This window comes from Mauremys reevesii, linkage group 11 (genome assembly GCF_016161935.1).
Source record: "Mauremys reevesii isolate NIE-2019 linkage group 11, ASM1616193v1, whole genome shotgun sequence".
NCBI lineage: Eukaryota > Metazoa > Chordata > Testudines > Geoemydidae > Mauremys > Mauremys reevesii.
The window spans coordinates 43,317,511-43,339,936 of record NC_052633.1 but is presented as its reverse complement, the minus strand read 5'-3'; the positions used below and the strand labels follow the sequence as shown (position 1 = coordinate 43,339,936).

The window sequence follows — 22,426 nt, the reverse complement described above, 5'->3', positions numbered from 1 at the left end:
TCGTAGTAGAACCATACCTGCCACCCAAGGATGGTAGAAGTATCTCTGAAAAACCTACCACTTCAAGATACTTCTACAGCTGCCACTATATTACTAGTTTCTCTACAAATATATTAACTAATTCCTGAACAGAATTTATATGAAAACTTTCTACTTCTGATCCAATGTGTGGCAGACAGGAACATATTTGTGCATCACAAAGAAAGGAAAAGAAAGCACCATAAATAATTACAAGCTACACTTGTCCCAGGAGCGATAGATCAGTGGTTTTTCCCATTAAACAAAAGGAAATTTTGAAGCAAGTCGAGGGGAAAAAAAAAAAAAAAAAAACCATCTTCACAGATTGTAACACAATCATATGACATCCTGTGTTTAATCAACATGATATTATTCCTATGCATTACAAAACTAACTTTTAAGAAAACAAAAGAAATGCACCATGCCCCAATTAAATGCCCAGGTTAATGGTATTTCTAAATATAAATACAAATACAGCAGCAGTTTCCTGATGGAAGTGAACATCTTTACTGCACTAACATTTACAATTTACTGCGATTGTCCTGAAATTATATCATTTGTAAACATACGGTGCCTTCCATTGACCTCAATGGGACCAAGATTTCACATACATAGCTTAATCCTCGTATGCAAGTGGTACCCACAGACAGGCCTTAAGAAACCTACTCACTTGGTCTCTGAGTGAGTAGCAATTTTATGTGAACATGAGCAAGGCAACTAGGGCCAAGGAGTTGTGAACTCAAAAGAAGCTTCGGGGCTGTGACAGCACACATTTTTCACCTTAGCACTCATCTAGTAGGGGGGTCAGGCAAATTTTTCAACCCCCGCCTAAGACTACACAAAGAGAAATATATACAACTCTAGTTTATATTATTGCACATGATGAAGCTTCAGCAGTTGCATTATAAGTCACTATTTCCAGAGGTTTATAACTGTGCAATAAAAAAATTTGTTCTGGATTGAGTCTTGGCAAGCAAGGCCTTTTTAAAGTTATGTTTCAAACTGATTTGTTGGCTGTTTTTAAACTTTGGAGATGGAGAGCCAGGAATTATTTGTTTGGTGGGTGGAAGCAGGCAGGAAAAAATGTGAGCAGTGACTTTCAAAAAAAATCGAAGAACCACTAACACACTAGTAAGAGAACAGAGTACTTGTTTTGGCGCCATGGTGATTTTTTTAGGTGTAGTCAATATTCATATTGCTAAAATAATCACTGTATATTTTTGAAATTTGTAATGAACATTTGTGAGTCACTACACTTATTTGTTAATTCCATTCCAAGTTCCTGGGCAGGGAGGCTTTACAGGGAGCCTATTTTGGGATGAAGACTAGAAGATGACATGGAAATATTTGGGAATTGGGAAATGGAGAAGAATCATAGAAGGCTGCACAGAACACAGGACAGAGGGTTCCAGAATGGTCAGATAATCATCACTAGCGATAAGAATCTTTGAAGGAATAACCTAAGTATCAACCCCATTATACATAAAGGAATATAGTATGTAGAATAGAAACTTTTATGTGTCTTCACCAGAAAAAGCAGTGTATATATTGGTTAGAAGTGAGTGAACACCAAAATGTGCCATTTTTTAAGCTTCTATTAAAGACAGGGCTACCTTAACCATAACCAGAAAAATGCACTGAACTTGTACTAGAGTAGGGCAAACATGTGTCTACTGGAAAGGATACATTATTACAAATCCTCTATTATTGTCCAATGGCTAATCGCAAAGAATGTTTCTGATACTTATTTATGCTATTTGAAAGCAGCAGAAGTGTTAAGTGGATGGAAATAAAACGTATTGATCACCAGTTCTCTGTGGTAGAAAAACTACATTTCAGAAGGCGGGAAAGAGAAAAAGAATCTAGTCTACAGGAAGGAAAGTTCTGAAGGGTAAGAAGCATAGAAGAAGTGAGACTGGGCTGAAGGAGGAAATAAGATTTGGTGATGTGAGAATTGCTGGGAAGGAGGGAGTTCTTGTTACATATGCCAATTATTTTTATTAAAAAACTGTCAACATGGCAGGCAGAGCTGGATGCAGAAGATCTCAGAAGAGAGTTTAATGACAGCATAAAAAATACAAGATAGAAGATCAGGGAAGAAGAATACACATGAACATAGGAACCACTATATTGAATCAAACCTGTGATTCATTTAGCCCAACATCCTGTCTCCAAGAGTGACCAGCACCAAATGTTTCAGAAGATACAAAAAATCCCCATAGTAAGTAGATGTGGAATAATCTGCCCTCCATGAAAGTCTCATCCTAATTTATATTAGCTAGAAGTTACCAAACCCTAAAGCATGATGTTTTATATTCCTTCTAAAGTTGTTCGCATTATCTGCTGTAACACTGGAATAGAGCAAAGACAGAAGTCTTCCAGAAGAGGAGAGGAGAATTGAGGAAAAAGGAAGTAGACCTAAAATCATAGAAGTCAACATAATCACAGGGCTTCCTCCAAAGACCGGGAGCAGCATAAGAACAGGAATGAGGTAGAAGTTACTGGGGGAAGAAAGCCAAGGATGGAATTAGTGGGGCAGCAAAGTAGTGTCATTGGAGAGAGTGTCAAAACAGGAATCAGGTAGGGATGTGTTAACTGCAGGGTGCAATCCGGACCAGTGAGAGGTTGTATCACTGCCTATCCTGTAACCCTAGCTGCCTCACAATGTTTTGCTGTCACAGCTCCCAAACTGGTCCATTCACAAACAGTACAACAGCATGCATGTTACACCCTGGGTGTTTGTGTACAGCTACAGCCTTTGCCCAGCAGCTTTAACCTCAGAAGCATTTCAGCAACAGTCCAGTCACACACTGGCTTCCACCAGCCGTGGTTACTACTTGCAGGGTACCCCAACACACTCCCAGTCCTGAGTTTTCCGTAAAATGTACGTTCTGCACTGTCCAGCTCTCACCTGGGCAGTTCAGATATGGGAGGTCCTCGTTCCCCATAAGGGGTAATATTCAACATTTTGCAACTTTAATTGGAGTTACCAACCAGTTCAGTTAAAACACAATACTGGGTTACTTTATATTAAAAATAAGACAAGTTTATTTAACTATAAAGAGATAGATTGAGTGAGTACAAGTATAAGGTATTAAAGTCAGAAATGATTACAAGAGAAATAAAATACTTTCTAGTAGCTAAAACTTGACAAGTGAGACTTGGTTCAAGGTCAAAGCCTTACCACAGGTTCCCAACAACATTGCTGACCAAACTATCAGGTCAGTATCCCTCTCAAAGTCAAAGGGCTGGTTCCTTTATCTTCTTAGGTGAAAGGGGGAGGTGGGCTTGGGGTGTTTCCCTTTTATAGTCCAGTCATCCTTTGAAGTGGATTCTTCTGAGGATTACCTCTCAAATCAAAGTTTATTCGAATAGTAAAGGTGGTGACATGGAGTCCGGTGGTTAAGGTGGCTCCATAGGCTTTCCTCTCCCCTGTGTGTGCTGAAATAGAGATCTGTCTTGTCTCCTGCTATTCCCCCCCACCCTTGATGCCTCAAGTACCCTTTTTACTACTCACAGGTAAAATGAGGTAAGCATACATTCCTTTGTTTCGGATAGACCTGTTTAACAACTTTTACCTAGTCAGGGCTGTGTGGGTTTGAATGTGTGCTAACATCCTACAAGGGGAAGTCATAGCTTTACATATAACCTTGCTACATATGTTTCCCCATGATGATATTGACAAGCAAGTTATAATTTTCAAATGATACCTCACAAAGCATATTTTGTACAAAGATTATTACAATGATGTGAATACAGGGGATGAAAGACCATGAGTCAGAGAGAGACCCGCAGAGAATTAAGAAATGTTGACAGAATCCACAGAAGGAAGGACAGGGGAGAGAGAGAAAGTGGGGAGCAATCAAGTAGTGATCACAGAGTGAGAATACAGGGATCATGTTCAAGAGAGAACTGTATTTGGTGAAGATTAGATCAAATTCATTAATACAACAGCCAGTCGAATGCCAATGATCCCACAAGGATGTTATAGAAAGGCACTGAAGGGTGGCAGGATATTGACGTGAAAATTGAAGTTTCCCTACATGTGAGGAGGGATTGAGTCAAGTTGTTGAGTCAAAGAATCAGCATTGCAGTGGTGCAGCTTGCACCCATATTAATGCTTAGCACTTTAGGTACTTTCTGAAATCATCTTAAATAAAATTGTCACCTATAAAACACAGCTGTTACAACTCTTCCTCTTGTTTTTCTCACTGCATGGAACAACAGCCAGGTTAACCTATCCAAGCACACAGTTGCTGCTCTCTGCTCCTGATGCCATTCTGGCTTGGTGTTAAATTCAAGTGGCCTCACACCACTGAGATCTGAAGATGGTAGTACCCTTCTTAAAAATTAACTTGGTGTTTGTACACATTTTCTTTTTCTTCTTCAAGTGAATGTAATGATCAAGAAAGGCAATACTCCAACTGACCTGGAGACCAAATTCCTCTATGTACCTACATGACAAGTACAGTCTGGACACCTGCAATGCAAGCTTCCTTTTACTGCTTTGCTACCATATACCACCTCACCAGTGTATTTTATTTCTGTTTTCATAGTCCCTAACACTGAATGTGAGCAAGCCTTTGGCCCCACTTTCAGACAGAGGCACTAATATTACTTATCAATAGATACAATAGATTTGACATTGCCCCCACAAGGCACAAGAGAATGAATCACATCAAGCTTTGGAAGGGGCTGGTCATTTAGATCTCTCCCCGAAAAAAGCCTGTTGTCATGGTTAAGTGCTCTAATGGGAAGGGGAACAAAGGGTTTATACTACCTATTAGGGTAACCAGATGTCCTTATTTTATAGGGACTGTCCTGATTTTGGGGGCTTTTTTCTTATATAGGCACCTATAACCTCCCACTCCGTCCCGATTTTTTACACTTGCTATCTGGTCACCCTACTACCTATAATAATAAAAAAGAAAACCTAAATACAGATGCACCGCCATTTCAGATGCCTAAAAGATACCTCAGGTGTCCAACTTTATTGCATAACATGTAGTTACCTGCAGGTCAGTGGTTCTCACTCTTTCAGACTGTTCATACTACATCTAAAACTCAAAAGTACTTGTCAAACAACATTGGTAGTGTTAATCAGTGCAGCTTAGAGTTATCATGAAGTTTAGGTTTTGTTTTTTTAAACCAAGACATACTACATTTTGAGAACCGCTGCTTTAGGTCATTCATATTACAAGGGACAATTGCGAGAGATGCTTGTGTATTCCCACAGCAATGTATTCCCTCGGATGGTGAAATACAAACACACATACACTGGCATAGGGATTAAAGTAAGGAACTGGGAGTTAGGAGATCTAGAACACAATGTCTAAAGGCCTGATTCTCAATTTATACTAAGGCCCCTTTCCAGTGCAGTCAGCACTGTGTAAAGGCCGCTTTACGCTGCCCAAGTGGTACAAAGGGGACTATATATGAATGACAGAATAAAGCATTAAGAACGTAAGAAGCCTACTGGGTCAGACCAAAGGTCCATCTAGTTCAGTATCCTGTTTTCTGACAGTGGCCAGTGCCAGGTGTTCCAGAGGGAATGAACAGAACAGGAAATCATCAAGTGATCCATTCCCTGTCGTTCATTCCCAGCTTCTGGCAAACAGAGGCTAGGGACACCATTCCTGCCCATCCTGGCTAATAGCCATTGATGGACCTATACCTTCATGAATTTATCTAGTTCTTTTTTGAACCCCTTTATGGTCTTGGCCTTCAAAACATTCTCTGGCAAGGAGTTCCACAGGTTGACTGTGCGTTGTGTGAAGAAATACTTCCTTTTCTTTGTTTTAAACCTGCTGCCTATTAATTTCATTGGTGACCTCTGGTTCTTGTGTTATGAGAAGTAAACAATACTTCCTTATTTACTTTCTCTACACCAGTCATGATTTTATAGACCTCAATCATCTCTCTCCTTAGCTGTCTCTTTTCCAAGGTGAAAAGTCCCAGTCTTATTAATCTCTCCTCACATGGCAACTGTTCCATACCCCTAATCATTTTTGTTGCCCTTTTCTGAACTTTTTCCAATTCTAATATATATTTTTTGAAATGGGATAACCACATCTGCACACAGAATTCAAGATGTGGTTGCCTCTATATAAATTCATGGATTTATATAGAGGCAACATGATATTTTCTGTCCTATTATCTATCCCTTTCATAATTATTTTCAGCATTCTATTCACTTTTTTTGACTGCCACTGCACATTGAGTGGATGTTTTCAGAGAACTATCCACAATGACGCCAAGATCTCTTTCTTGAGTGGTAACAGCTAATTCACACCCCATCATTTTATATGTATACATGGGATGTTTTCCAATGTGCATTAATCAACATTAAATTTCATCTGCTATTTTGTTGCCCAGTCACACAGTTTTGAGAGATCCTCTTGTAGCTCTTCACAGTCTGCCTGCGTCTTAACTATCATTAGTAATTTTGTATCGTCTGCAAACTCACTGTTTACCCCTTTTTCCAGATCATTTATGAATATGTTGATTAGGACTGGTCCCAGAACAGGCCCCTGGGGGACACCACTATTTACCTCTCTCCATTCTGAAAACTGACCATTTATACCCTACCCTTTGTTTCCTATCTTTTAACCTGTTACCAATCCACCAGAGCACCTTCCCTCTTAGCCCATGACAGCTTACTTTGCATAAGAGCCTTTGGTGAGGGACCTTGTCAAAGGCTTTCTGAAAATCTAAGTACACTATATCCACTGGATCCCTTTGGTCCACATGCTTGTTGACCCTTTCAAAGAATTCTAGTCAATTGGTGAGGCACGATTTCCCTTTACTAAAACCAAATGGACTCTTCCTCAACAAATTCTGTTACCTATATGTCTGACAATATTGTTCTTTATTATAGTTTCAACCAGTTTGCCAGATACAGAATCAGGCTGATAGGCCTGTAATTGTTGGGATCACTTCTGGAGCCCTTTTTAAAAACTGGCATCACATTAGCTAACCTCCAGTCATCTGGTAGAAAAGCTGATTTAAATGACACGTTACAGACTACAGTTAGTAGTGCTGCAATTTCACATTTGGGTTCCTTCAGAATTCTTGGGTAAATACCATCTGGGCCTGGTGACATATTGCTGTTTAAATGTTCCAAAGGTTCACCAGTGGTCTTAAATATGTAAGAATTAAAAAGGGTGATTCAGAAGGATAAAATTGAAACTGCAACATGAAGAAAACTACACTATTCAAATTTCTAATAATGTTCGTTTAAGATGCAATTTGTTTGGAACATAAAGCAACATGTTACTCAATGGGAAAGATGCAGAGCAAAGAATAGAAACTGTACAGCCACTGGCATTTGAAAGAATTTAAGATCATGACTTATGCACAAAGTAAGCATTGTTTACACTGCTCTGCGGATGGTACAAAGATGTCTTTTTAATAAGATTGAGCCATATTTTCCATACCAACACAAAATAATTATATTTCCAGAACTGAGGTGGAAAATGAACAATCTTCTCCACATATTTCCTTGGATACTGAATACATTTATTAAAAAAGCTGTATCCTCTGCAAACCATTAGTGAATTTTAAAAACTAGCACAGCAAGTGCTTTATCATAGCATGAGTTTGACTTCTAGCTAAAAATATTCATGTGGGGCTCCCTATACCAGTGAAAGAAAACAGAGCAAACAACTTGCTGAACAGCTGACATGTATTTTAACTCCCTGGCAACATTTCCCAGATATATCAGGATTCTGTCCTTAATCTCAAAGAGCCCTTCTAGTCGATACAATAAAAAGACAGTATAAACTGTAGTATGTTTTTATATAAACATCTACATACACACATTGGGTCTCACTTGCTAGAAAACTACATCACTTTTTATCCAATTGAGTAACTTTCAATTCTATAATACCTCATGTTGTATTAGCCAAGTCATTCCCCTTCGCAAACAGATTTTTTTTTTTTTAGAAATTTTTTTTAATCTATATTAGAAAAGGGTTAGCTCATAATAATCCAAATTTTATTACAGAATATTTTATATCTATTTAAATCTCATTGAGCTGCAGGAAATTTACTAGTCTACCTTCTGAACATAAGGTTAAATTTCAAACTGCAGGACTGCACCACAAGTGGGGATTCAACTTAAATTATTACAGCTTTTGAATATCCCGGGGACAGCTCAAAGCAATGTGTTCTTTAACACTCCACTGTTGCCTGCTGTACAGCCAAAGAATTTTCTCTTCATTGTATTAACACAAGATGTGGTCATAGAACTCTACAGGGATCCCAGAGTCAACATCTAGGTTTCTCTTCATCCACTAATGCCTTGATGTCAACTTGCAGATACCTACTGAGTTCTACAATAGTATATAGTCAGCAACACTTACAGTGAAGAGGGATGCCTATACTCAGACAGCAGCAGCAACGTGAACATAAATCAGAACGCCAGGTCTGCAGTTAGAGAAGGGAGTAAAAGTTAGGGGGAAAATAATGGAGAGAAAGTGTGCAATTAAATCTACTTTAATTTACAGGTACTTATAAAACAGATTCACAGATTCTAAGGCCAGAAGGGACCATTGTGATCATCTAGTCTGACCCCACGGTATAACATAGGCCAGAGAACTTCCCCAAAATTCCTAGCACAAATCTTTTAGAAAAACATCCAACCCTTGATTTTAAAAGGTCAGTGATGGAAAATTCACCATTGTTCCAATGGTTAATACTCTCACCATTAAATATGTACACTGTTTCCAGTCTGAATTTGTCTAGCTCAAACTAACAGCCACTGGATTGTGTTATACCCTTTCTGTGGTACATTAAAGAGCTCATTACTAAATATTTGGTTCCTCATGAAGGTACTTATAGACTAATCAAGTCACCCCTTAACCTTCTCTTAGTTAAGCTAAATAAGCTCAAGGAACAATCTATTACTATAAGACATGTTTTCTAATTCTTTAATCATTCTCACAGCTCTTCTCTGAATCTTCTCCAAATTTACCAACGTCCTTCCTGAATTGTGGGCACCAGAACTGGACAGTATTCCAGCAGCAGTTGCACCAGTGCCAAACACAGAGGTAAAATAACCTCTCTACTCCTCCTCAAGATTCTACAGTTTATACATCCCAAGATCCCATTAGCTCTTTTGGCCATAGCATCAAAACTGGGAGCTCTTGTTCGACTGATTATCCACCACGACCCAGTCTTTGTCAAAGTCACTGCTTCCCAGGATAGAGCCCCTCACCCAGTAAGTATGGCCTGCATTCTTTGTTCCCAGATGTATACATTTAGATGTATTAAAAATACAGATTTTTTTCACCCTGTTTATCAAGCGATTCTCTTCCTTTCATTCACTGAACAGTTATGTTGATTCATTATAATAATAATCAGTTAATCTAGATGAACAAGCCATCTCTTATTCCCCCCACCACATCCGTCCCCGTCCATCCCTCCCAGACCATCTCCGTCTTTACATCCTGAATAATCAGGGGCTGTCTCATTGATTTGTGTATGTAATTGCCATTATAATAATGGCAGCTTATATACACACACAAAACCAGGGAAGAACAATTAGCCTCAACTAATAGTGAATTTAGAAACTTTCCTCCTCCCACTTTCATGTAAGCCAGCAGCAATATTTGACTTCATGGAGGGAAGATTTCTCTAACTTATGAAATTCATGTCCCTCTTTAAATATTGCTAAAGTAGATCTGCTAGAATTTACTTTTATTTCCAGCTCAAAAAATACTTAATTCATTTGCTCTTCAGATGACAGATTCCTCTGGAATAGGCTTAGAAGGTAACTGAAATCCCTGGGTTCTGCTACAAGAGGTTTCTCCTTTTCTCTCCTTCCAATTGACACTCCTTTGCAAGTTACTCAGCATGAACACTGATTTCTAAGTGTTTCCCATTTGAACTGCTGTCTTTGCATAAAGACGAAAGCATCCCAATCTTTGGGATGATAATACACAGTTATTCATTTCCTACATAACAGAGGCTAATAAAAATAATTGTTTATTGTTTTATTAAAAAACACCTCCACTCTTGAATGGCTTTTCCCTTCAACGTATCTGACATACTATTCATCAACTCCTTACTTTCATACTGGCCCTTATTTTTGCTTTTGACAGGATACCATCCACCTTGGACAAAGATTTGAAATGGCCCTGCCTACTTTTCTTAATTTACACATTATACTCCGACACATTTTGTTACCCTACTATCCACATTCCCTAAGCCCCTAAAGTTTCCTTGATCTCGTTCCCACAGCAACACTCTCTGATAGTGAAGGGCTGTAACATCACCACTGAAGACTTCGCAAACACAGTGATTTCTGACCTGACAAGTTTAACTGGGAATCAAACCAACTCTGAAATGGAGCAGTTAAGAGCAACATACAATTGTGTCAGACAATTATTTGATGCTGTTTCAGTTGAAACAGATCCGATATAAAGCACCATATATGGCAGCTATCTAAAAAGTGCTGGTTATAATCAGCTCAACTGCCTGTATGGCAGGTAAACACTGAACATTTGATAGTAAGCTAACATGGCTCTTTATAAGATCTAGATAGAAAATAGTCAATTTTATTAGTTACAAATATGCAGTGGGGGGGGGGCGAGGGAAGGAACTTTCAGAGTAAAGCTGTACAACACTGTTGCCAGTTTGATTTTTCTCTTTTTTTGTTTCTTTGTTTTCTAAAACATATTTTCTGTACTCCTTACAGTTGCATATATTTTTATCTTATCTAAGAATTGACCGCTGATTAGGATCCCAGTGGACTTGACCACCTGGGAGTATGATTAATAAACACATTTGTTAAGAATTCATGCATGCATTTCACAAGGACTGGCAGCATCCGCCCAGAAGAGGACCAGAAATGGAAGTGCAGAGGTGCTCTGACTCTGGATTTAGATGAATTGAAGGCATGTGCTTTCTTGTAACTAATTCTGGCTGGGACTACTAATTAGCATCATAAGCACAATGGACTTATTCTCTTTCACCCATAAAAATATTCCTATATACACTGATTAAAATTTCACACTTCCATAACAGTTTCTGATATAAGTATGCATTCTGTAAACTGCATAACAACTTACAACAGATAATTACTAAATAATTCCATGTAGAACTCCAGAAAAGATTCTGTTTGCTACATGTGACTAAAGTGAAAGCATGGCTCCTAGATTTTCAGGAGGTACTAATGAATTTCATAACTACCACCACAGGGAACTTGGCTTTTGGAGGATCTCACACCATTAATGGAATTTCATAACAGAGGATTCATAGATTGGATGTAAACCTTTAGAACTTTAGTTTAGGTATTATCTGACTGTTTCACAGCTATAATTTATTGGCTGAATGCTGCAAAATCTAATATAATAAATTAATCTGATGTTAGTGTTTACAAAAGAGCTACTATATAATTCAATTTTAAAATAACAGTTCATGGTGCTTAACATAGCTGAATTTCATTTTCTAAATTGTTCTAAAGATTTGTAGGGAAGATAATGGGTCCAATTCACTGAAGATACGTACAAGAACCTCCCTGCAGCCCCCAAATCTGCATCACAATCCCCTCCCCCCACGTTGTGACCTGCATAAGCAATACATCAACCTCAATGCTCATGAAAATCAGGAGATTTCAAAGTCTGATGATTTTAAATCAATGTTAAATTTGGGGGTCAGGTTTCAAGCTTTCTTCTGCAACTATGAGGGATAGATACTTACTTCTTGTAAAAGGGAAAATGGAGTTTCACATAATCAGTTCTCTCCAATCATTATATTTTTAAGAAATAAAACAAGATATCTCTAGACTTGCAATAAAATTGTAAGAATCAGCAATCCTATATAGGCCACAACAGTAATCCCAATGATTGATGAAGCACAGAGACTGCTTAGAAGTTATAAAAGCTAGTCAGTTTTTTATTTTAAAAAAAAAAAAAAAAAAAAAGATCCATTTTCTCACGATATAACCCCTAGTTGTCAAAGAGGCAGGGAAATGCAGAAGGTGTTTAAAAATGTGTTTAAAAGAACCTGGATTATTCTTCATTTTATCTATTTTTATACCAGTACAGATTCTCTAACCCAGAGGTCAGCAATCTTTCAGAAGTGGTGTGCCGAGTCTTCATTTATTCACTCTAATTTAGTTTCACGTGCCAGTAATACATTTTAATATTTTTAAAAAGTCTCTTTCTATAAGTCTATAATATATAACTAAACTATTGTTGAAAGTAAAGTAAATAAGGTTTTTTAAATGTTTAAGAAGCTTCATTTAAAATTAAATTAAAATGCAGAAACCCCCGGACTGGTGGCCAGAACCCAGGCAGTGTGAGTGCCACTGAAAATCAGCTCACGAGCAACAGGTTGCCTACCCCTGCTCTAACCTGATCAAGACTATATAATAGCATTAAGACACATTGCCTAGGAAGCACCGGGTATTTCCTCCAATCAGCTCAGCTCTATGCACAAACTTTTTTGTCTGGTTGGCTCTAGGCCTGCGTGGAGACGAAGTCTTTTCAAATACATTTCTGCTTTTACCTCCCTTATCTTCCTCCAACTCATCACGGCAGAATAATGCACTGAGATTTGTAATGACAGCAACTAAAAATAGTGAACTCCCCCTATTCTTCTGATGTGAGCAGCAGCAGAGATGCTGAAGCAGTGTGCAGTTTCAGTAAGACAACTGCAAACACGACATACTTGGGAAATGGTTTTCAAACCCATAATGGCTAGATGCTGAACATTATTTTTAAATGGAAATTTAAATACTGCAGAAATTGATGGCTCAGCCCCCTCCCCTCTGTCTTTTTCCAAGCTCTTTCTATCCCTCCAGTAGAGAGAGAATTTTCCCCAGCATTGGCATAAATCTGCTTCTTGCTGTGGGATATTTTTATAGTGTTTTTGTTTGGAAAGCAACTGTGTCTGTATTCTGTCAGAAACCATTTTATCTTTAAATTTAAAATTATGTAATAAACAGAACTGTCGATAGTACAAATTAATCCTATTTGATCTTCCAAAGAAAAATAATCAGGTTAGCTATATACCTGTTTGCAAAATTGCCTCTAGAATCTACCACCATAGGCACAAAATCTAATTGCCTATCTTCTACCATGGTAGAAGATACGAATGTACCAGCTAATATTTTACTCACATATATAGAAAATGTCAACTCACTCAAGTACAGTATTGGTGTAATGCATACTGCAGCTCACAAGGGTCAAGAATCTTTTTTCTGAAGCTATAAACCTCTCGACATTCTTACCTGTTCTGAATTCAACCCCAGCCAAAGAGAAATTGGCCAAATTTACCCCCTTTTTTCCCCAAAGCTACCAGAAAAGGGGGTTCATCTGCAGTTTCTTTCAAATGATTAATTTTTCCCTCAATAAGTACAGTTAACCTTTGGGAAATAATCATGAGAAACTTCCCCCAAAGCCCATCACAGCGTAACGGATGGTAAAAATTCCAAAGAACAAAGTCACATAAATACATCACTGAAGACCATTACACCAGTGCTAAACCATAAAGAAGTTTCCAGCCTAAACAAACCATTAATACCTTTATCAATTTTCTAGGGTTAAGGGGTTCAAAAGGTATCAGATTTAAAATTTAGCACAAATTAATTCATTTATCAATAAATGTGGCCAACAATTTCTTTAGAGACTGTTTAAAAATGCATTTTATCACCAACAACTGCTTGCTAACTAACCGGGGCTTAGCAGCATTGTCTCTGTAAATCCAACTGACCGTATGAGTAAGACAAAGACATAAGGCTGTTACTCAATAATTTGATAATTTAGTCAAAGGAAAATCACTATTTCAAATCCTGTCCTTTCTAGATTACACAATCTTTCCAACAACTTCATTCAGGTGGAGGACTAGGAATTGTTTTGGTGTACAAAAGCATTTCACTGGATCCTTCTGTTCAGAAGTTAACTTTTTAACCCTTTTATTTCTTAAAACCATTATCAAGCCAGAGTTTGGTGGCTAGCAACCAGCACAATTATGGACCAACATGAATAGCAACAGATGGGACAAAAAGCATAAACTAATTTAATAACTTAGACGTTTGAGTAATATGACATACTTGAAAAACTGAAGGTATTTGAAAAAAGTATTTTAAAAAAGGGGCACCAAGTCATTTGAACCCATGTACAGGAGGGCATAATTATTGTATAAAGTATCTTAGCTTTTATATTCTGCTTCCTCTACTTGCACAGAACTCTCAGAATCATTGGAGAACCAGGCATATAGAGAGAAGAGTAACAGAATTAAGATCCACCATATTGATGCAATTAATAAAACAAACAGCTATTTTTTCAACTCTATGTGAAACAAAGAATGAAAATCAAGTTTTCCAAACATAAAAAGGGACAACTGATATTCCCAATTCTACAAGTGATATTTTAGACAACAGAAAGCACATAAAACACTGAGTCTCATCATGCATTTTTTGGTATAAAAGTTAAATATATTTATTATAAAGATTCTAAAATTTAAATAGAAATAGAAATACTTCTACCAACCAGAATTTATATGATATAAGCAGGAATTTACACTTTTTATCTAAGACCTGATTATGCAGTCCTTATTTCAGAAAATTACCGGTTAAGATGGACCAGTGTGTTGTTTTAGCAGCTGGACAGTCAGAAAAGCTACATTAAAGAATAACTATATAAACAGACATTTGCTTGAAACTCAATGTTTTGGTCAGCAAACTTAGACCATCTTCAGGAAATAATTAAAACTGCTAATAGATTGACCTAGTTGTAATGAACTAGGAAGAAACAATGACATTAATTTTCAAAGCTACAGTTATTTCAAGTTGTTAAGTTGCCTGTAAATATGCCCACAGTGCTAAACAGAGTAAGTTTTATTAGCTGCACTTTTTTTAAAAATGAAATGCACTTGCTGATAGATGTTTTAAGAGGTATTAAAGAAACAAGCTATTTTACTGATTTACAGCAAAAATATAGCAGCCAGAATTCAAGTCATAATTCATCAAAAGTAATATGACATGCTTCAGGCCTAAGGAAATTGTAAGAACAGCTGAAATGGTATCATATAGCCATTCAAACTTAAAAAAAATGAAATAAGCATGAACAAGGAACTTAAAGATTTCAGAAGTACAGTTATAATGCAATATTTGCATGTTCTCACATTACTATTACGTGCTTGCTCTTTTGCTGGAGCAATGAAAACTTGATTTGCATGCCCGAAGTCTTATAAACACCTCTATGAACTGTTTACCCCTCTTTTAAATATCAGTTCTTAATGACTTAAGAAGAAGAAGAGACTTTCTACAAGGCCATAATTTTATAAATACCTGTTCCCAAAAGATTCACATATTAGGTGGATATATTGGACTTGAAGAAAATAAAATTGGATTTATAGATGGATCTGTTTCTTCTGCTAAACTAATAATCATAAATCAAATAATTATATTTCCATTTATAGTCTCACATTCCAGAAAGTGTTTATGTTAATACATAAGAGTGTTCACTTATAAAAACTAGGAATTAAATTGTATTACTTTGGACAATGTATTACTTGCAGTCCCTAACCAAGAGTATGGTTGTTATGGGCATTCAGGCCAATGATCCTCCCCTTTTTGCCATTTCATATATCAGATTCCTCTTAGCTCCCCAATTCCCCAAAACAGAGGAAAAGTAATTTTGTTGATGACAGCAGTCGTGTTCTGTAAATTGCACATTACTGTATTCTCTTCCTCAATGATCAATCTCTCATCTATTTATAGTCCAGATTTTGTTTCTGTTGATTTTACAAAACGTATACACTACTTCCATCTACATAGTAAAACATTACTACACTGGCCACTCAAATTTTAAAGAAAAAAAACCCTCATTAACTATCATGGATTTAACTATAAAGAAAGGAAGATAAGCAAAAAGACAGAATTACCACAATGTTACAGCATTAGAAATGATACACAACTGAAAATGCCTACAACTAAAATAACTGGCCTGCACCAATGGTATTTCATATCAGCAGTATCAAGAAAATAAAAAGCAAATTTTCTTATCTGTGACACTTATTCTAGCACTAGAAAAGGTTCAGAAAAGGGCAACTAAAATGATTAGGGGTTTAGAGAGGGTCCCATACGAGGAAAGATTAAAGAGGCTAGGACTCTTCAGCTTGGAAAAGAGGAGACTAAGGGGGGACATGATAGAGGTATATAAAATCATGAGTGATGTTGAGAAAGTGGATAAGGAAAAGTTATTTACTTATTCCCATAATACAAGAACTAGGGGTCACCAAATGAAATTAATAGGCAGCAGGTTTAAAACAAATAAAAGGAAGTTCTTCTTCACGCAGCGCACAGTCAACTTGTGGAACTCCTTACCTGAGGAGGTTGTGAAGGCTAGGACTATAACAATGTTTAAAAGGGGACTGGATAAATTCATGGTGGCTAAGTCCATAAATGGCTATTAGCCAGAATGGGTAAGAATGGTGTCCCTAGCCTCTGTTCGTCAGAGGATGGAGACAGATGGCAGGAGAGAGATCACTTGATCATTGCCTGTTAGATTCACTCCCTCTGGGGCACCTGGCATTGGCCACTGTCAGTAGACACAGATACTGGGCTAGATGGACCTTTGGTCTGACCCGGTATGGCCTTTCTTATGTTCTTATGACACTAAAAGAATTTTAGATTGTTAAAACAGACAATTTTAAAAACTGGTTTTGTTTTTTCATACTGAAGGTTTCTGTCCACTTAGTGCATTTCACATTGGACAATTAACAAAGACCTGAACAATTAGCTTCTCTTTTCCCAATATTCAGTTAATTTCCTGGCCCTCATACATTAACACATTGCAGCAACACTTGGGCTGCAGAGTACTGAAAAATGTCTAACTACACAGAAGAAATATTCGTTAGATAGCACTGTAACTAGTTTTGGGGTCCTGAGAATTTTCTAGTCTATTGCCAACATTTACATGGACAATGATATGAATAAGCAGGTACTGACTTGCTTCTAAAGAAATTCCTTTCATAACATTTTAGGAGAAAATTACAGCTACACCCATTAAATAATCCCAATATGAATTCCAAGTATCCTGTGGCACCTTAGAGACTAACAAACTGCCACAAGGATGCCTCCTTGTTTTTGCTAATATAGACTAACCCAGCTACCTGTCTCCAAGTAGCTTGTTTTTCTTAACACCTAATACAAAGACACATGCTCTTGCTTATCTAGCCATTTGAATCAAATATTCTTTACATCAAAGACAGAATAACTTGTTTCACGGCAAGAGAAAACAAGTATATAAAAGTTCTTTGATTCTTTTGGTTCACGCACGGTTCATAGTTTGGTTCATAGTTTTGACAAGGTGAATGCCTGTGTTCATCACCAATTAATCTCATCGTCAAACTGTTACGGTTTGTTTGCAAAACTAACTTTTCCCCCATTTTGTTTCCACAAATGCTAACTACAATCAACACGTTTGTTTACATGACATTTCATCACATAAACTCTACGTCGGGTTACACACCATAAGAGCACTGGATAAAGAGAGACAACGAAGCAAGTTATAGCTGATGGACCCAATCACTTAGTATCTGCCAGCCAACCAGCGTTGTCTGAAGTTTTTCTTTAGTTTCTTTCAAGTCCTTTTCCCTTGCAAGATGGTTTGTGTTTAGAAACAAGCATTTATTGCGTTTGATTCCAAAGTGATTCCACCAGTCAGATTAGTCACAATTGCAGCCCCTTTCAGCGACCCAGAGAGCTGCCTAGTCCCGAGGCGCAGCCATAATCGTTCCCAGGTATTACCTTGCAAAAGCTACAGTTCCACAATGGCCCTTTGTTGAGCTGCACGTTGCTGAGGTGGTGGATGTGCCCTGTTCAAGGTGCTGTGTGCACCTACCTCCCCCCACCCTCCTTGCAGTCAGCTGAACTTCCACTTTCCAATCCGCGCAGACCCGGATAACCTCGCCAAGGGGGTAGAGGCGAGCAACTGCCTGCAGCTCGGCAACAGCAAGGGAAAGCTCCCGCGAGCCAGCAGCAGAGCACGGCGGTGCCTGCACCCACGGGACCCGGGTTGCGGCCCTCACACATGCCATGAGTTGCTGTGCTTACCCTGAGGGAGGCAGGGCTGCCGCTGCCCGCCAGACGCGGCCGTCCACTCCCTTGGCTGGGCGCGCAGCGCTTGGCCGCCCGGGGCAGCTGACTAGGCTCCACGCCTGCCGGGCCGGGGCCGGACTCCAAGCTGGGCGGGAGGCGCGCTCGGCACAGCTCCTCGGCCGCCCTCCTCCCCCGCGCCGTCACCTGTTTGCAAAGGGCTCCGGGAGACGTCGCGGCCCCGCAGCCCAGCGCCAGCCGTGCCCCGTGTTATCCCCCCTCCGCTCCTGGGGCAGCGGGGCACGTTACAAACCGCACCTTGGAAAACTGCAGCGCGCGGAGCCGTCCCTGCTGCCGCTCCGGCTCCGGCTCCGACTCCGGGTCGGGCTGAGCAGCGGCTTCCCTCCCAGCCGCTCCGAGGGTTCCCTGCTCCCAGCACAGCCCCGGCCAGCGCAGCCTCTCGCTCCTCGCCCCGCCGCGGGGAGGCGGGGGCTGGGCAGGGCAGGGCTGGCCTTTCTTCGCGCTGGAATTTTCCTCTTTCCCCAGCTGGGACGGGCTCCGCTTCCCCCGACCCACCACTAGGGCGTGCGGGAGCCCTACAGGTGGGGAGAGCCCAGGCGGGGCACAGCCAGCGAAGGGTTCGGGTGCCACCACCTGCCCGCGTATCCTGCTCGCGGGGGAGAGTGCAGTTCCCCGAGAGGAAGCCCTCCCTGCCCTGGGAGGCTGCTTTGGTGGGGGTTATAGGCGAGGGCCCCTTCTCATCAGCCCCTTCTTCACTCCGCAGCAGCGATCAGACCTAGTCTCTGTTAAAGATACACGTCCCTGCCTGCTCCGCGCAAGCTGTAGGACTGAAGGGGGCACGTCTGCGGCGTTCTCTCTCCGCGCTGCGCCCCCGAGCCCTTTGATCCTTTCAGGCTGCGCAAAATGAAAATTAGAGGGCTAGCAAAATTGAAACTGATTCGTCTGAAAGCACCTGGTGTTCTCTTGTTGCTGTGCAAATATAAGACAGACGGGGGCAGGTTTTGCTTGTTCTTATGGCCTAGCATAATGATGCAATATTTGGGTTGCAAAAACTCAGATGATAAATAAAAAAAAAGCTGTTAACTAAAACGTTATTTCCTTCAATAAAATCTAAATGAGGCCTCCTGGAGACATTGTCAATTTAATCACATTTGCCTCTTCCTCACCCCCATTGTTACAAGTAACAACTATTGTTCTACAACAGATTAGGGGGAAATGTTTTCATTTTGTTTGCATCCTGTGTATGACAACACTTTAATCTTGTTTATGTGAAAGAACTGCTCCATTGCAACCTGCATTGTGTGACTGAACTGGTCCAACAGTGCAGTGTCTGCACTAGGACTGTATTGTGAGTATCTAACCCATAGACAGGGCAGCCCTGGCCATAGGATGGACCGGGTCAACCACCATGGGCCCTGAGCTTGGTGAAGGGCTGGAATCAGAATGGGGTTGGGGCCTGGGCTGCAGGGTGGGAGGGTTCTCCCGGGCCCCGCATACCCCTAGGGACGGCGTTGACCATAGATGGGGGTAATGACACAGAACCATAAAATATAATTCTTCATTCAAATGAAGTACTTAGCACTCAATTTTTTCATTGGCTTTTCATTTTTGCCAATACAACTAGTTCTAGTAGTAGCACACCTGGGAATCTTACACTGTCACCTTGATCAATCAGTCCTTCAACCCTCATATAGATTGCACCAATCACAACACATCTTCCATTCTTCTAGTATCCTGGTCTTTCTCCATGTGCAGTCATGTCTTTTCACAATAAAATCTTCCTATCTCTTTGGAGGTCAGCCGAGTGGTCATTGCAGTTCCTGTGGGTACCACTCGGCGACAGCTGCTGTTCATTGATTGTCAGTGAGTCTCACTATATGCCCAGCCCATCGTATTTGACTATGCCTGCTCTCACAATGACATCCTGCACTCTACTCTGCTGTCTGATCACTTCACTGGGGACTCAGTCCTGGATTGAAATTCCCAGAATTCTTCTTTCCATCACCTTCTCCATGACAGATAGTTGCTGTTCCTCTTTCATTGTATCAAATAATTATTCTGTAAGGAATATTGTAACATAGACATTGTCTATATGTTATGCTTTCCCTTTCACTGTGGGTGTTTTTCTCAATTGTATTCTCCTTTTACAATAAAGAGTTCATAGGCCCTATTGCTGCTTGATCAGTCAGACCACAGGTGTGTGGTTACCCACGCCTGTATAATCACACACCATCATTGGGCACTCCCAACTAGTCTGTCTCAGTTCCCCACACCAAAAAATAAATAATTGATTAATCAGATGGGCTCCCATGGCCACTCCATAGCACAGCGTCCTGAGAAATAGTATCCAGTGAATCCCTGTGAGTTGAAGTATGATCCAGGAGTCCATATGGAAGTCTCTCTCCCCATTTGTCTCCTTTGCCAGTCCATCATTTTTTCTTGACAGTTCTGATGACCCCTCAAATTGCCAAGTGCTTGTCCCCTCCAGGGTTGGTGTGAAGGTTGAAAAGGTTTGTCAGGCCACTTAGCCACCATAACATTTTCCACTCTCTGCCTCTGGAATAGTGCATGAGTGATGCTGGTGGAGCCAGATTTCCATATTTGCTGCCATGATATCCTGATATGTTACCAATACAAAATAAGCTAATGCACTAGCCAAGTGATTCTTGGGTGGAGCCATCAAGTGGGCCATCCTATTGAACGTTTCACCCATTAGTGAGGTGCAGCCACTTCTAAGGTGTAAAATAGTAGCTGCTCAACAGCTTAGAACTGAAAATGAAAAATATTGTATGCAATTGATAATTCAGAGGGTGTTTAGATAGGCAGAATAATGGCCACAATTAAAATATGGCAAAGTGGTGTAAAAACCCCTGCTCTTAAGCAAATGTCATTGGCTCTTTAGTTACAGTAAGTCACAGGACATCATCCAAATGGTCAAAACTAAATTTGATGTCTCATTTAAAAGATACAGCATACTGCCCATCAGTAACATCATTCTAGAGCTTTGGTTCAGTACCAGTTTAAAAAAAAAGAATGCCATGTACTGAATCACTTACTAGTGCCAATGATAGAAACTCAGTAATGACAGGGAGAAACACAGCTATTAATATAAACTTTCAACACCAACATTGTGTGGAAAAAACATAAGGAAAACAGTGTCAACAGTGACACACCCAAGTAGATTGAACCCTGAGGGGGAGCTCCCAGCGGCCCAGCCAAGGAGGAAAGGTTCACTGGGGAACCCAAGCCAGAGCGAGAAGCAGAAGCTGTGCTTCCCTTCTCACAGTCCAAATTCCCTTCATTTTAACCCCTGGTTGTTAATCAAATACAGCATACCACAGGCCGGATGCCTGCAGGCCATTCTTCAAGCAAAGCTTTATTAAAATTATATTAAAAGTAGTTGTTTGAGACAGTTTAGATTTTATTTAACCTATGTATCTCATTCTTTAGTGAGGTTCAAAGTGCTGTGCTGACTTCAAAATGCTGCTCATGTAAAAGCTAAGTGAGAGTAGCTGCCTTACATAATGGACACAAGTCTACTATGAAATAACAGCCAGGGAAGACTGGAAAAGTGATCTGTTAACTCTATCTGTGTCCCTCAAAGTGAATTCTTTTTTGTTACTGTAAAGCAATAAATTTAAGACAAGTCCTTCCACTTTCTCAAACTGATTTGGGAAGCTACTGTTTATTAAGTGCTCAAATCTTTAGTTGTATAGCTGACATACATTAATGACTTTTAGAATGTTCTGAGGTAACACAATCATTTACTCAAAAGCATTAACCCATGTGACAAGTCCTGGCCTACTGTACTTTTTAATGTACTACTAGGTAACAGTTCTGACCATTGTTAGCGTAACTTTCAAGCATCAGGGACTATTAGTTCCAGTTTCTATTTTGAGCAAAAATTCATCCTTCTCAGGTAGGTACATAAAGTTCCATGAAGTTTCCTGAGTGTGGGTCTTTCATAAAGAACTGAAATGAATAAAAACAAGATCCTATTTGTTCTGAATAAACACTAACAGCCTGTGGCACTTTTTGTAACAGTAGCTAGTTGTCCAGTTGTTTTTTTGAAAAAATCCCCACACCTCCACCAGCCACTGGGCATCATGTTGGTCGTTGCTTTCCTTCACCCCAGAGGTGACTACAATCCAGTGATGCTGTCTGTAAACACTTTGGGATGAAAGGAGCTTTAGAAATGTAAAATATGGTATCATTTTCATGCAGTTGTGCCCATTATTGCCAGTGGTGAATGCTATTTAAAATATTAAATCAAATAGAACAGCATTTTTCACTGAATTCCATTCACAGAGTGGGAACGGTCTATTTAGAATCTCTTTC

The 22,426-nt window shown here is 39.6% G+C and overlaps 1 protein-coding gene across 3 annotated transcripts in view; it reads right to left on the bottom strand.

Moving 5' to 3' along the window:
• Positions 1–22,426, bottom strand: part of COBLL1 (cordon-bleu WH2 repeat protein like 1) — a 142,393-nt gene that overhangs the window by 101,464 nt on the left and 18,503 nt on the right. Inside the window, exon 1 of one of the 3 annotated variants that reach the window (XM_039495800.1) lies at positions 18,386–18,962. The exons of 1 other annotated variant lie outside the window; for it this stretch is intronic. The gene's annotated coding sequence lies outside the window, so the exon portion shown is untranslated. Of the gene's footprint in view, positions 1–18,085; positions 18,105–18,385; positions 18,963–22,426 lie in introns of those variants that run through there. One more of the 3 variants, XM_039495803.1, reaches the window with a different exon arrangement.